Source organism: Somniosus microcephalus, unplaced genomic scaffold (assembly GCF_052327205.1).
Source record: "Somniosus microcephalus isolate GS21.2 unplaced genomic scaffold, FLI_Smic_1.0 unresolved_chr8, whole genome shotgun sequence".
Taxonomy (NCBI): domain Eukaryota; kingdom Metazoa; phylum Chordata; class Chondrichthyes; order Squaliformes; family Somniosidae; genus Somniosus; species Somniosus microcephalus.
Genome location: NW_028225186.1, coordinates 30389626 through 30402054, shown reverse-complemented (window position 1 = coordinate 30402054; position 12429 = coordinate 30389626).

Genomic DNA, 12429 nt, shown 5'->3' with positions numbered 1-12429 from the left:
AACTCGAGGAACAGCACCTCATCTTCCGTTTCGGCACTTTGCAGGCTACCGGACTCAAAATTGAGTTCAACAATTTCAGATTATAACCTCGGCTCCTATTACATTTTTTCCAATATTGTTTCTCCACCCCTTTGTTTTGGGTTTTCCCTCCCCCCACATGGCAGCTGTCTCTCTGCCAGTACACTTCACACCTAATCTGAGCTGTCTTTGGCTCCACTTGTCCTATTACCATCTCGTCTGGTTTTGAATAGCTCTTAATGTCTATTTACTTCTTTTGATCTATCGCAGCCCTGCCTTCGATCTATTTCATTTCCTTTCCAGTTTTGAAAAAGGGTTCACCCGAAACGTCGACACTAATTTCTCTCCATGGATGTTGCCTGGCCTGCTGAGTTTTTCCAACAATGTCGGTTGTTATTTCGGATTTCCATCATCTGCAGTATTTTGTTATCCATTCACAGACAGCTCCATTGACGGACTCAGAAAGCTCCATTGACAGACCCAGACATCTGCATTCACAGACACAGACAATACATTTACCAGACCCAGATAGTACTGTTACCAGACTCAGACAGCTCCATTCACAGATCCAGACAGCACCATACACAGACTCAGGCAGCGCATTTCACAGACCCAGGCAGCTCAATTAAATGTCTCAGTAAGCTCATTTCACAGTGCCAGATATCTCGATTCACAGAATCAGACATATCCATTCACAGACCCAGACAGCACCATGCACAGACTCAGAGCTACATTCACAGACCCAGACAACGCATTTCACAGGCAAAGAGAGCTCCATTCAAAGAACGAGACAGCTTCATTCATAGACACAGACAACTCTTTTCACAGACCCAGGCAGCTCCATTCACAGTCTCAGAAAGCTCATTTCACAGAGTCAGACATCTCGATTCACAGACTCAGAAAGCTCCATATACAGCCTCAAAAAGCTCCTTTAACAGGCCGGCAGCTCCATTCACAGTCTCAGCAAGCTCATTTTATCAATCCTGAAAGCTCGATTTCCAGACAGAAACATCTCCATTCACAGACCAAGCCAGCACCATACACAGAATGAGAAAGCTCATTTCACAGACACAGACAGCTCCAGTCCAAGACCCAGACAGCTCCATTAACAGTCTCAGAGAGCCATTTTCACAGACACAGAGAGATACACTCACAGACCCAGACAGCTCCATTCGCAGACACAGACAGCTTTATTCACAGACTCAGATATCTCCAGTCACAGATCCAGACAGCACCATTCACAGGCTCATAGAGCTCCATTCAAAGAACGAGACAACGAATTTTACAGGCAAAGAGAACTCCATTCAAAGAATCAGACAGCTCCATTCATAGACACAGACAACACATTTCCCAGACACAGATATCCCCGTTCACAGACCAGGACATCTCCATTCACAGGCTCAGACAGCAGCATATACAGACCCAGACATCTCCATTCACAGACACAGACACAAACAACTAATTTCACAAACACAGACATCTCCATTCACAGACCTAGACGTCTCAATTCAAAGACACTGGCAGCTCATTACACAGACGCAAACAGCTCCATTCACAGACCAAGACAACTAATTTCACAGACTCAGACAGCTCCATTCACAGACCCAGACATCTCAATTCAGATACTAAGACAGCACCATACACACGCAGAAAGCTCATTTAACAGACCCGGACTGCTCCATTCACAGACACAGGCAGCACTATATAGAGCCTCAGAAAGCTCCTTTCACAGACCGGGCAGCTCCATTTAAATTCTCAGAAAGCTAATTTTACCGATCCTGAAAGCTAGATTTCCAGACACAAACATCTCCATTCACAGACCAAGACAGCACCATACACAGACTAAGAAAGCTCATTTCACAGACACAGACAGCTCCAGTCAAAGACCCAGACAGCTCCATTAAAAGTCTCAGAGAGCCATTGTCACAGACACAGTCAGCTACACTCATAGACCCAGGCAGCTCCATTCGCAGACACAGACAGCTGCATTCACAGGCTCAGAAAGCTACATTCACAGATGCAGACAGCACAATTCACAGTCCCAGACAACTCATTTCACAGATTCAGACATCTCCATTCACAGATCAAGACAGCTCAATTGACGGACCCAGAAAGCTCCATTCAAAGACACAGACACAGACAACTCATTTCACAAACACAGACATCTCCATTCACAGGCCCAGGCATCTCAATTCAAAGACACTTTCAGCTCATTTATCAGACCCAGACAGCACCATTCACAGACACAGACATCTCATTTCACAATCTCTTGAAGCTCATTTCACTGAAAAAGAAAGCTCCATTCACAGACTCAGACATCTCAATTCAAAGACACAGGGAACTCATTTCACAGACTCAGACAGCTCCATTCACAGACACAGACAGCTCCATTCACAGATCCAGCCAGCTCCACTCACAGATCCAGACAACCAATTTCACAAACTCAGACAGCTCAATTAACACAGACATCTCAATTCAAAGAGAGAGAGTGCTCATTTCACAGTCCTAGACGGCTCCATTAACAGACAGTGCCATCTCAATTCAAAGAGACAGACAGCTCATTTCATAGACACAGAAAGCTCCATTCACAGACCAAGACCACTCCATTCAAAGAAAAAGACAGCTCCATTCTCAGACCCAGAGAACTCATTTCACAGACTGAGACAACTGCATGCACAGACGCGGACATCTCAATTCAAAGTCCCAGACAACTCATTTCATAGAAACAGACAGCTACATTCACATACACACAGCTTCATATTCGACTCAGAATGCTCCATTGGCAGAGCAAGACAGTTCCATTCACAGTCGCAGACATCTCAATTCACAAACCCAGACAACTCATTTTACAGACACAGACAGCGCCATTCAAAGACAGACATCTCAATTCAAAGACACAGATAACTCATTTCAAAGATCCAGGCTGCTCTATTCACAAACAGAGAAAGCATCATTCACAGACTCAGATAGCTCCATTCACAGATCCAGAAAGCTCCATTTACAGACCCAGACAAATCATTTCCCAGACCCAGACAGCTCCATTCATAGAATCAGAGAGCTCCATTCGCAGATCCAGACAATTCTTTTCACAGATATAGAAAGCTGCATTCACAGACTCAGGAATCTCATTTCACAAACTCGGACAGCTCCATTCACAGCCTCAGAAAACTCGATTTACAGACTCACAAACATCTATTCAAAGACTAAGACATCTCCATTCACAGACTCACAAAGCTCATTTACAGACACAGACAGCTCCATTCACAGACCCAGACAGCTCAAAGCAGAGACTCAGACAGAGCATTTCTTAGCCTCAACAGCTCCATTCACGGACACAGAAAGTGCATTTCACAGACCCAGGCAGCTAAATTCACAGACTCAGACAGCTCCATTCGCTGTCCAAGGCATATCCATTTGGACTCAGAAAGCTCATTTCACCGAACCATACAGATCCATTGACAGACCCAGATAACTCATTTCACAGGTCAGACATCTCCATTCAAAGATCCAGACATCTCAATTCAAAGACCCAAATAATCCATTTCAATGATCCAGGCTGCATCATTCACAGACACAGATAGCTCCATTCAAAGACCCAGACAGCCCTTTTCACAGATTTAGAAACCTCCATTCACAGACTCAGACAGTTCCATTCACAGACTGTGGTGATTATTCTTTATGTTTAGTAAGAAGTATTGAAATTGGTTGTTTGTTTCCTGCCTTGGGATATATGCTGTAACCTCATTGGTAGTTGATGTCATGTGATTTGTGGTGGCCATCTTAAATTCAGTTCTTTCCAGCCTTTAGTTGGGACTGGGTGTTGAAGATATGCTACCGGATTTTTAAGTTAATAAAGCCTAGATTAGAAAGGCAAATCTATTCCTTATTTCAATTTATTAACTTTATGTCAGAATCGAGCGATATCTTCAACCAGAACGATTCAATGCTGACCTTAATTCTGCAGGAGTGGATGATAAATGGAAACATTTGTATTGTACATTTAAAAACGTTTTGGGCGTGTTGAATATGCTCATCAACTACATTGCTCCGGATGTGTATAAGTATATTTTAGACTGTAAAACTTACGAAGTGGCTATTTCTACATTGGAAAAGATTTTTGTTAAACCAAAGAATGAGGTATTTGCACGTCACCTTCTATCTGCCCGTAGGCAGCAGGTGGGAGAAACTTTGGATACTTATTTACAAGCACTTCGGTGCCTTAGTGTTAACTGTAATTATAAGGCCGTGACGGCTGAAGAATATAAGGAAGAATCGGTACGGGATGCTTTTATTAATGGTTACTGTCTAGATCAATTCGTCAGCGGTTGTTAGAAAATAGGACTTAGGAACTTAAGAGTGCTTTTGAGCAAGCTTCTACATTGGATGCGGCTCAGAGAAGTTCGGATTCTTATGCTCTTTTTAATCAGCCTGTGACTGTGGTTTCGGCAGTTCCGGATGAAAAGGAATTATGTGGACTTAATAGGAGTGGTTTACTAGATTCTGAAACAGTTTCTACTTCAGCGGCTGCTGCCTCTAGGATTCAGAAGTGTTATTTTTGTGGGAACATCCGGCACCCTCGTCTGAAGTGTCCTGCTCAGGAGGCTGTGTGTATTAAATGCGGCAAGAGAGGTCATTACGCACGTGTGTGTAAATCATCAGGTTCAATTACCTCCTCTGTGACTATTCAGCCTTTAGATAGGGCGTTTATTGCATCAATTTCTGCTGCATTTGCTCATGGCCTAAACAAAGCTATAGTTACGGCCCAAGTTAATGGGTTGGAAGTGAAGGCCCTTATAGATACGGGCAGTACCGAGAGTTTTATAAGTCTTCAGTTTGCAAAGGAGAATCATTTGAAAATGTTGCCTGTTCCTATCAGGTGTGTATGGCTCAGACGACTCTCACTTCACAAGTAGCTGGTTGTTGCCTGGTGAAATTGATTCTTCTAGGTAATACGTATACTGATATACGCCTATCTGTTTTGCCTAATCTCTGTGCGGATATTTTGATTGGTCATGATGCGCTTCAGTTACACGGGAGTCTCAGTCTTTCATTTGGAGGGACTAAGCCATCTTTATCTATTTGTGGATTAACCTCTTTATGCATTTCTCCATTATCACTTTTTTTCAATTTGATGCCGGATTGTAAGCCAATTGCTATCAAGTCAAGAAGGTATAGCAGTTAGGATAGAGAATTTATTAATTCTGAAGTTCAACGTCTCTTATTGGAAAGAATCATTGAACCTAGTTGTTCGCCTTGGCGGGCACAGGTAGTTGTCATGACTAACGAGAGACATAAGAAACGAATGGTGATAGACTATTCCCAAACTATTAATAGGTATACTCAATTAGATGCGTACCCTTTGCCGAAGATTGATGAGCTTATCAATAAAATATCTCAGTATAAGGTTTTTAGCACTATTGACCTAAAGAGTGCTTATCATCTGATTCCTATTGTTAAGAAGGATCAACCATCTACGGCCTTTGAGGCTGGTGGAAAGCTGTATCAGTTTTGCCGAATACCATTTGGTGTTACGAATGGTGTTGCTTGTTTTCAACGGGCAATGGATGCTTTTATAAGTGATAACTCTCTCTCTGACACCTTTTCCTATTTAGATGACATCACGGTGTGTGGCAAATCAAGGGTGGAGCATGATTCTAAATTAGAAAGATTCCTTCAAGCTGCGGGAAAAGTTGGTTTAACTTTCAATATAGAGAAGTGTACCTTTTCGACCACTGAGGTAAATCTACTGGGGTACATTATCTCGGGAAACAAGATTAAACCAGACCCAGAACGTCGGCGACCATTGATTGATTTACCTTGTCCTACTAATTCTAAGGCTTTGCAACGAGTTGTTGGACTGTTTTCTTACTATTCTAATTCGATTGCAAATTTTTCACAGAAGATCCGGCCTCTTATTCGGGTTACGACATATCCTCTATCATGGGAGGCCAGGACGTGTTTTGATAATTTTAAAAAGGATATCCTTGGAGCAGTTGTGCATTCTATTGATGAGCAGGTTCCTTTTGTGAATGAGACGGACGCTTCTGATTTTGCAATTGGGGCTACTCTGAACAATAGTGAAAAAAGGCATTATTCAATAGAGAAAGAGGCGTATGCAATAGTAGAAGCACTGCGTAAATGGAGACATTGTTTATCGGGGCGACATTTTACGTTGGTAACTGATCAAAAGTCTGTTTTCCTTAATGTTTGATGTCAAACATTTTGGAAAGATTAAGAATGATAAAATAATGAGGTGGAGGATTGAGTTGGCATGTTACCATTTTGATATAGTTTATCGTCCGGGGAAGGATAATGTTGCTGCTGATGCGCTGTCGAGGGCTTATTGTTCTGTGATTCACGGAGATATGCTTATTAATCTTCAGAACGCCTTATGCCATCCTGGGGTTACGAGGATGATACACTTCGTACGCAGTAAGAATTTGCCCTTTTCAGTTGAAGACGTCAAGCGGATGACTTCATCATGTTCTATCTGTGCTCAGTGTAAACCGAATTTCTTTAAGCCTCAACGAGCTCATCTTATAAAGGCTACTTCTCCTTTTGAACGTTTGAGCGTCGCTTTCAAGGGGCCTCTTCTTTCAACTACACAAAACCGATATATATTTACTGTTGTGGATGAGTTTTCAAGGTTCCCTTTTGCTTTTCCTTGCGCAGATGTATCAGCTGCTACAGTTATCAAATGTCTGACTCAACTTTTTGTCATCTTTGGGATGCCTGCGTATATCCATTCGGATCAGGGAAGTTCTTTTATGTCTTCCCAGTTGAAGGAATACCTTCAGAGTCGGGGAATTTCTACTAGCAGAAATACCCCGTATAATCCTCAGGGTAATGGACAGTGCGAACGATACAATGGGGTGATCTGGAAGGCAGTTATGTTGGCTTTGACATCCCGGAACCTTAAGAATACACAGTGTGAAATGGTACTGCCTGATCCCCTGCATTCCATTAGATCATTGCTTTCAACGGCTACTAATGCGACCCCCCATGAAAGGCTCTTTAACTATCCGCGGAGATCTACTACGGGATATTCGGTACCTTCATGGCTTACTATGCAGGGACCTGTGCTGCTTCGACGCCATGTTAGATTGTCAAAATATGATCCTTTAGTGGAGGAGGTGGAGCTGTTGGAATAAATTCCCAATATGCTCATATTCGATTCCAAGATGGGAAAGAAAGTACCGTTTCAATTAAAGACTTGGCTCCTTGTGGTGGCCAGCCCTCTTCTGAGGATATTAACAATAGTCATGATTCAGATAATGTGGATGCTGTTACAGATACTACGAATATTTCCAATCCGACTGCAGATAATTATACTTCTATTAGTCAGCCTTCGATTGATTATCATGACCGTTCCAGTTTACCTCCTGATGGGATTTCTAATCCGGAAACCGTTGAAAATCGGGATATTGATAGCCTTCCTGCAGAGGATACCTCTGTGTCTCCTGGTGTGGGAGGGCAAGGAATTTCACCAAGGTTAAGAAGGTCGACACGAACAAGATATCCGGTCGACCGATTGAAAATGGACTTTTAAATTGATAGTAATGTTTTAAAATTGTTGAAATATTATATTATATTGTTTTAGTTGAGAGATATTTAATACTTATGTCCAATGTTACTATTTGTTGTTGCTCACTTAGTATTGTGTCACGTTGAATAGTTTTATTTTGGCTGTGCATAGTTTTAGTTGTAAATAATTCATTATAAATTGTAAAGGTTATTTAGGTTGGAGTATATTTTAAAAGGAGGGGTGAACGTGGTGATTATTCTTTATGTTTAATAAGAAGTATTGTGATTGGTTGTTTGTTTCCTGCCTTGGGATATATGTTGTAATCTCATTGGTAGTTGATGTCATGTGATTTGTGGTGACCTTCTTAAATTCAGTTCTTTCCAGCCTTTAGTTGGGAATGGGTGTTGAAAGATGTGCTACAGGATTTTTAAGTTAATAAAGCCTAGATTAGAAAGGCAAATCTATTCTTTTATTCACCCCGTAACCCTTAATTCCCTTTACTTCTAGGAAACTGTCTATTTCTGTTTTAAATTTATGTAATGATGTAGCTTCTACAGCTTTTTGGGGCAGCATATTCCATGGACCTACCACCCTCTGAGTGAAGTAGTTCCTCCTCATCTCAGTTTTGAAAGAGCAGCCCCTTATTCTAAGAATATGCCCCCTAGTTCTAGTTTCACCCATCATCGGGAACATCCTCCCCGCATCCACCCAATCCAACCCCTTCACAATCTTAAATGTTTCAATGAGGTTATCGACCTGAAATGTTAACTCTGTTTCTCTCTCCACAGATGCTGCCTGAATTGCTGTGTGTCCACAGCATTATCTGTTTTTACCAGAGTTACAGCAATCTCGGTACTGTGCTTTTGATATCGACAGGGGTTACGTTGATACGGCGCAGTTTTGTCCTGAACCGCTTCCCCGCCTGTTGTCAGCCAGATTGACCGGCTTGTGTTTCAGCCGGGAGGGAGGACTCTCGAGAAGATCGCATAGCCTTGGGATGCTGGGTGTCCGATCCCGGGTCTTTCCGATCTACCAGCCCCTGGGTTATGGCAGGGTTGGATCCAATCCGCGAACACAGGAATGGGTCTCCGAACCCGGGGGCGGTCCATTCCCGAGACAGTGTGGTGGTCCGATTCCGCTGTTAATCTCGGAAGCGGGCAGTCTGGAGGCGGGCTCAAATCGGGGTGGAAATGTTAACATTATAACCTTTGACCTGACTCCAAACCACCCGTTCTTGGTTCGAAAATATAGCCCTTACTGTCTGGGCCGAGACACGGAGAATGTTTGATCAGTAATTTCCAGAATCTTTTCCCTGCTCTTTTTTCAAGTTAATTTAATGGCGATTGTGATCCTGCCCGGGGAAAGTGCGGACTCTACACCTGCACCACTCGTTACCTGGTGGCCATGGCAGCGGCTGATCCACTGGTCATCATCACTGAGGTCATACTGAACCAGATCAAATGGTATTATTTCCCAATGTGTTTCCTGGACATCACTCCTGTGTGTAGTGTTCGCACTGTCCTGGTCAGTGAAGCCACAGACTGTTCTGTCTGGTTCACCGTCACTTTCATCTTTGATCGATTTGTGGCCATTTGTTGCCAGAAGCTGAAAACAAAATATTGCACCAGGAAAACTGCGGCTGTTGTTCTGGCAACAACCGGCATTCTGCTCTGTTTAAAAAACGTACCCTTCTACATTATATGTGAACCTGGAGAGATAATCGACAATGTGCCGTGGTTCTGTTACTAAATCCCAAGCTATTATTCTGAACCCGGATGGGTGGGATTTGGCTTGTCTGATACGGTTTTTACCCCACTGCTCCCATTTTCTTTAATTTTGTTGCTCAACGCTCTGACAGTCAGACACATTTTAGTGGCCAGTCGAGTCCGTAAGGGATTGAGGGGTGAGAGCGAGTGAGAGAATAGCAGTGACCCAGAGATGCAGAGCAGAAGGTAGTCTGTGATTTTACTCTTCACAATATCCACCAGCTTCATACTTCTGTGGTTGGTATATCTAATATATTTCTGACAACATTACATTAGTGGAACAGATGGCAATTATGACAATGATTCTTTTTATATCTTTTATCATGTCTGATATATGCTGCAGAATTTAAGTTGTTGTATTAACACATTTATTTATGTGGTGACCCAGTCCAAGTTCAGAGTGCAGTTGAAGCGCGTGGTGAAATATCCCGTTACCTCAATTATTCAATTAATTAAGAATCAGAACAACTGAGCGCAGCTGGGAGGCGGGTACCAGTGTTCCCAGCCCAGGAATGTGATACTTAGTCCCAGATTTCCATCAACTGCATTACACCAGGAATCGCTGGTGATCTGAAACTACAACCAGCGCTGGAACAAGCACTGTGTTCAGGACAGGGCATTACTTCTTACTGACAGTTCCGACATTGTCATTCGGGACAGGACCACTAGTTTGCTGCACCCGCCAGAGCTGTTCCTTAAATAGTCCCTTCATCTATTTAGTGCATCAATTCATTTGCAGCTGCCAGAGTAAGATCCCCGTCAATAGGACGCCAGACTGAGCTGAGCGGTAGTTCAGGTGCTTACATTACAAAGATTCAACCGCACTGAAACCGGACATTCGGCCCAGCTAGTCTGTGCTGCTTTTTCTGCCCCTCACGAAATTCCTCCCATTGGATCCACCTCATCTCAGCCTCTCAGCAGCAACATCTTACATTTATACAGTGGCTTCAACGGAGAAAAACATCTCAAGGCGCTTCACAGCAGGTTACAGAACAAAGGTTTGGAATAGAGGCAATAATATATAGGTGTGGATCCCATTGCTTAGTGCCGAGGATTGACAGCTGCAGACTGTTGGCAGCAATAAGTGTAGGAAGTAAACTCCCCTTCCTGAACGGTCACAGAATTTCCAGCACTTACATCGAATTGCAAAAAATTCACAGGAAGTTGTTGTTCTATCTTTTGGGGGATTTGTGACTGTAAATTCCACCCAGCCAAAGAGAATAAACTTCAGATTTATTTTACACTAGCTGAAGTGCCCGGCGGTGCCGAGGGTCTTTTGAGGGCATGTAGTTGTTGGAAGAGAGAGAGAGAGCGACTGGGGGGAAGAGAGAGAGCGACTGGGGGGAAGAGAGAGAGCGAATGGGGGGAAGAGAGAGAGTGATTCCAGGGGAAGAGAGAGAGCGACTGGGGAAGAGAGAGAGCAACTGGGGAAGAGAGAGAGCGACTGCGGGAGAGAGAGAGCGACTGGGGGGAAGAGAGAGAGCGACTGGGGGGAAGAGAGAGAGCGACTGGGGGGGAAGAGAGAGAGCGACTGCGGGGGAAGAGAGAGAGCGACTGGGGCGGAAGAGACAGAGCGACTGGGGGGGGGGAAGAGAGCGAGCGACTGTGGGGGGGGAAGAGAGCGAGCGACTGTGTGGGGGGAAGAGAGCGAGCGACTGTGGGGGGGAAGAGAGCGAGCGACTGTGGGGGGGAAGAGAGCGAGGGAGAGAGGAGGGGAAGAGAGCAAGGGAGAGGGGGGAAGAGAGCGAGGGAGAGATGGGGTGCGAGGGAGAGAGAGGAGGGCGATGGAGAGAGGGGGGGCGAATGAGAGAGGGGGGCGAGGGAGAGAGGGGGGGCGAGGGAGAGAGGGGGGGCGAGGGAGAGAGGGGGCGAGGGAGAGGGGGGCGCGGGAGGGGGGGCGAGGGAGGGGATGGCGAGGGAGAGGCGTGGCGAGGGAGGGGGGTAGCGAGGGAGAGGGGGGGCGAGGGAGAGGGGGGAGCGAGGGAGAGGGGGGGCGAGGGAGATGGGGGGCGAGGGAGAGGGGGGGCGAGGGGGGGCGTGGGAGATGGTGGGTGCGAGGGAGAGGGGGGGCGAGGGAGAGGGGGGCGAGGGAGAGGGTGGGGCACGAGGGAGAGGGGGTTGCAAGGGAGAGGGGGCGAGGGAGAGGGTGAGGGAGAGGGGGGGTGAGGGGGGGCGAGGGAGTGGGGGGGCGAGGGAGGGGGGCGAGGGAGGGAGTGGGGGGCACGCCGGGGGAGGGAGAGAGAGAGAGAGAGAGAGAGAAGGGGGTGAGAGAGTGAGAAGGGGGGGGAGAGTGAGAAGTGGGGGGGAGGAGGAGGAGCGAGAGTGGGAGGAGGGCAGGAGTGTTTTGAGGCGTTCAGCAAAAGAGCAAAAAAATATTTTTTTGAAAAACGGGTGTTAAGAAGATGGGAGGCCATCTTGAAAGTTTTTTAATGTTTTTAAAAAGCTGCAACGGAGAAGGAACGCGCAGTCTGAAACGAACAGAAATTTTTAAATTTTTTTTTTAAAAAGCTGCCACGGAGAAGGAACGCGCAGTCTGTGAAACCAACAGAAATTTTTATTTAATATTTTTTTATAACCGGGTGTTAAGAAGATGGGAGGCCATCTTGATTGTGTTTTAACGTTTTAGACATTGTGGCCTAGAAATTCACTATGGCGCCGCCAGCTGGCTAGCGCCCAAAAGTTAGCGCTGGGCGCGGAGCCATTTGCGACCGTCAGATATTCACTTTTTGCACTCCAAGTCAGAACCGGGTGCTATTCCAGGGTGTGCCCGCCCCCGCTTGGGGCGCTGAAACTGAATTTCAGCGCTCTAGGTGCCGCTGCGCCACCCGATGCGGTGCGGCAGGCTGCGGTACTGCAGACCTCCACCTTCTCTTAAGGTGGAGGTGCCTGCAATGGGGAGATCGCCGCTGGATTATGCCGGCAAATGAGCCCTTCACCGCGGAGAAGTGCCGGGCTCATTGAAAGCAGCCGGCAATGCCGCAGGGGCGTGCTGGAGGAGGCCGGGGACGGAGGTGCGGGCAGGCGGCCGCCGAAAAAGCGGCCGACCGCACCTCCCACCTTTATGCACCCCACTCAGGCTGCAGTAAGGCCCTGGTCTCCGGATGTTAGTTGCGTCCGCCA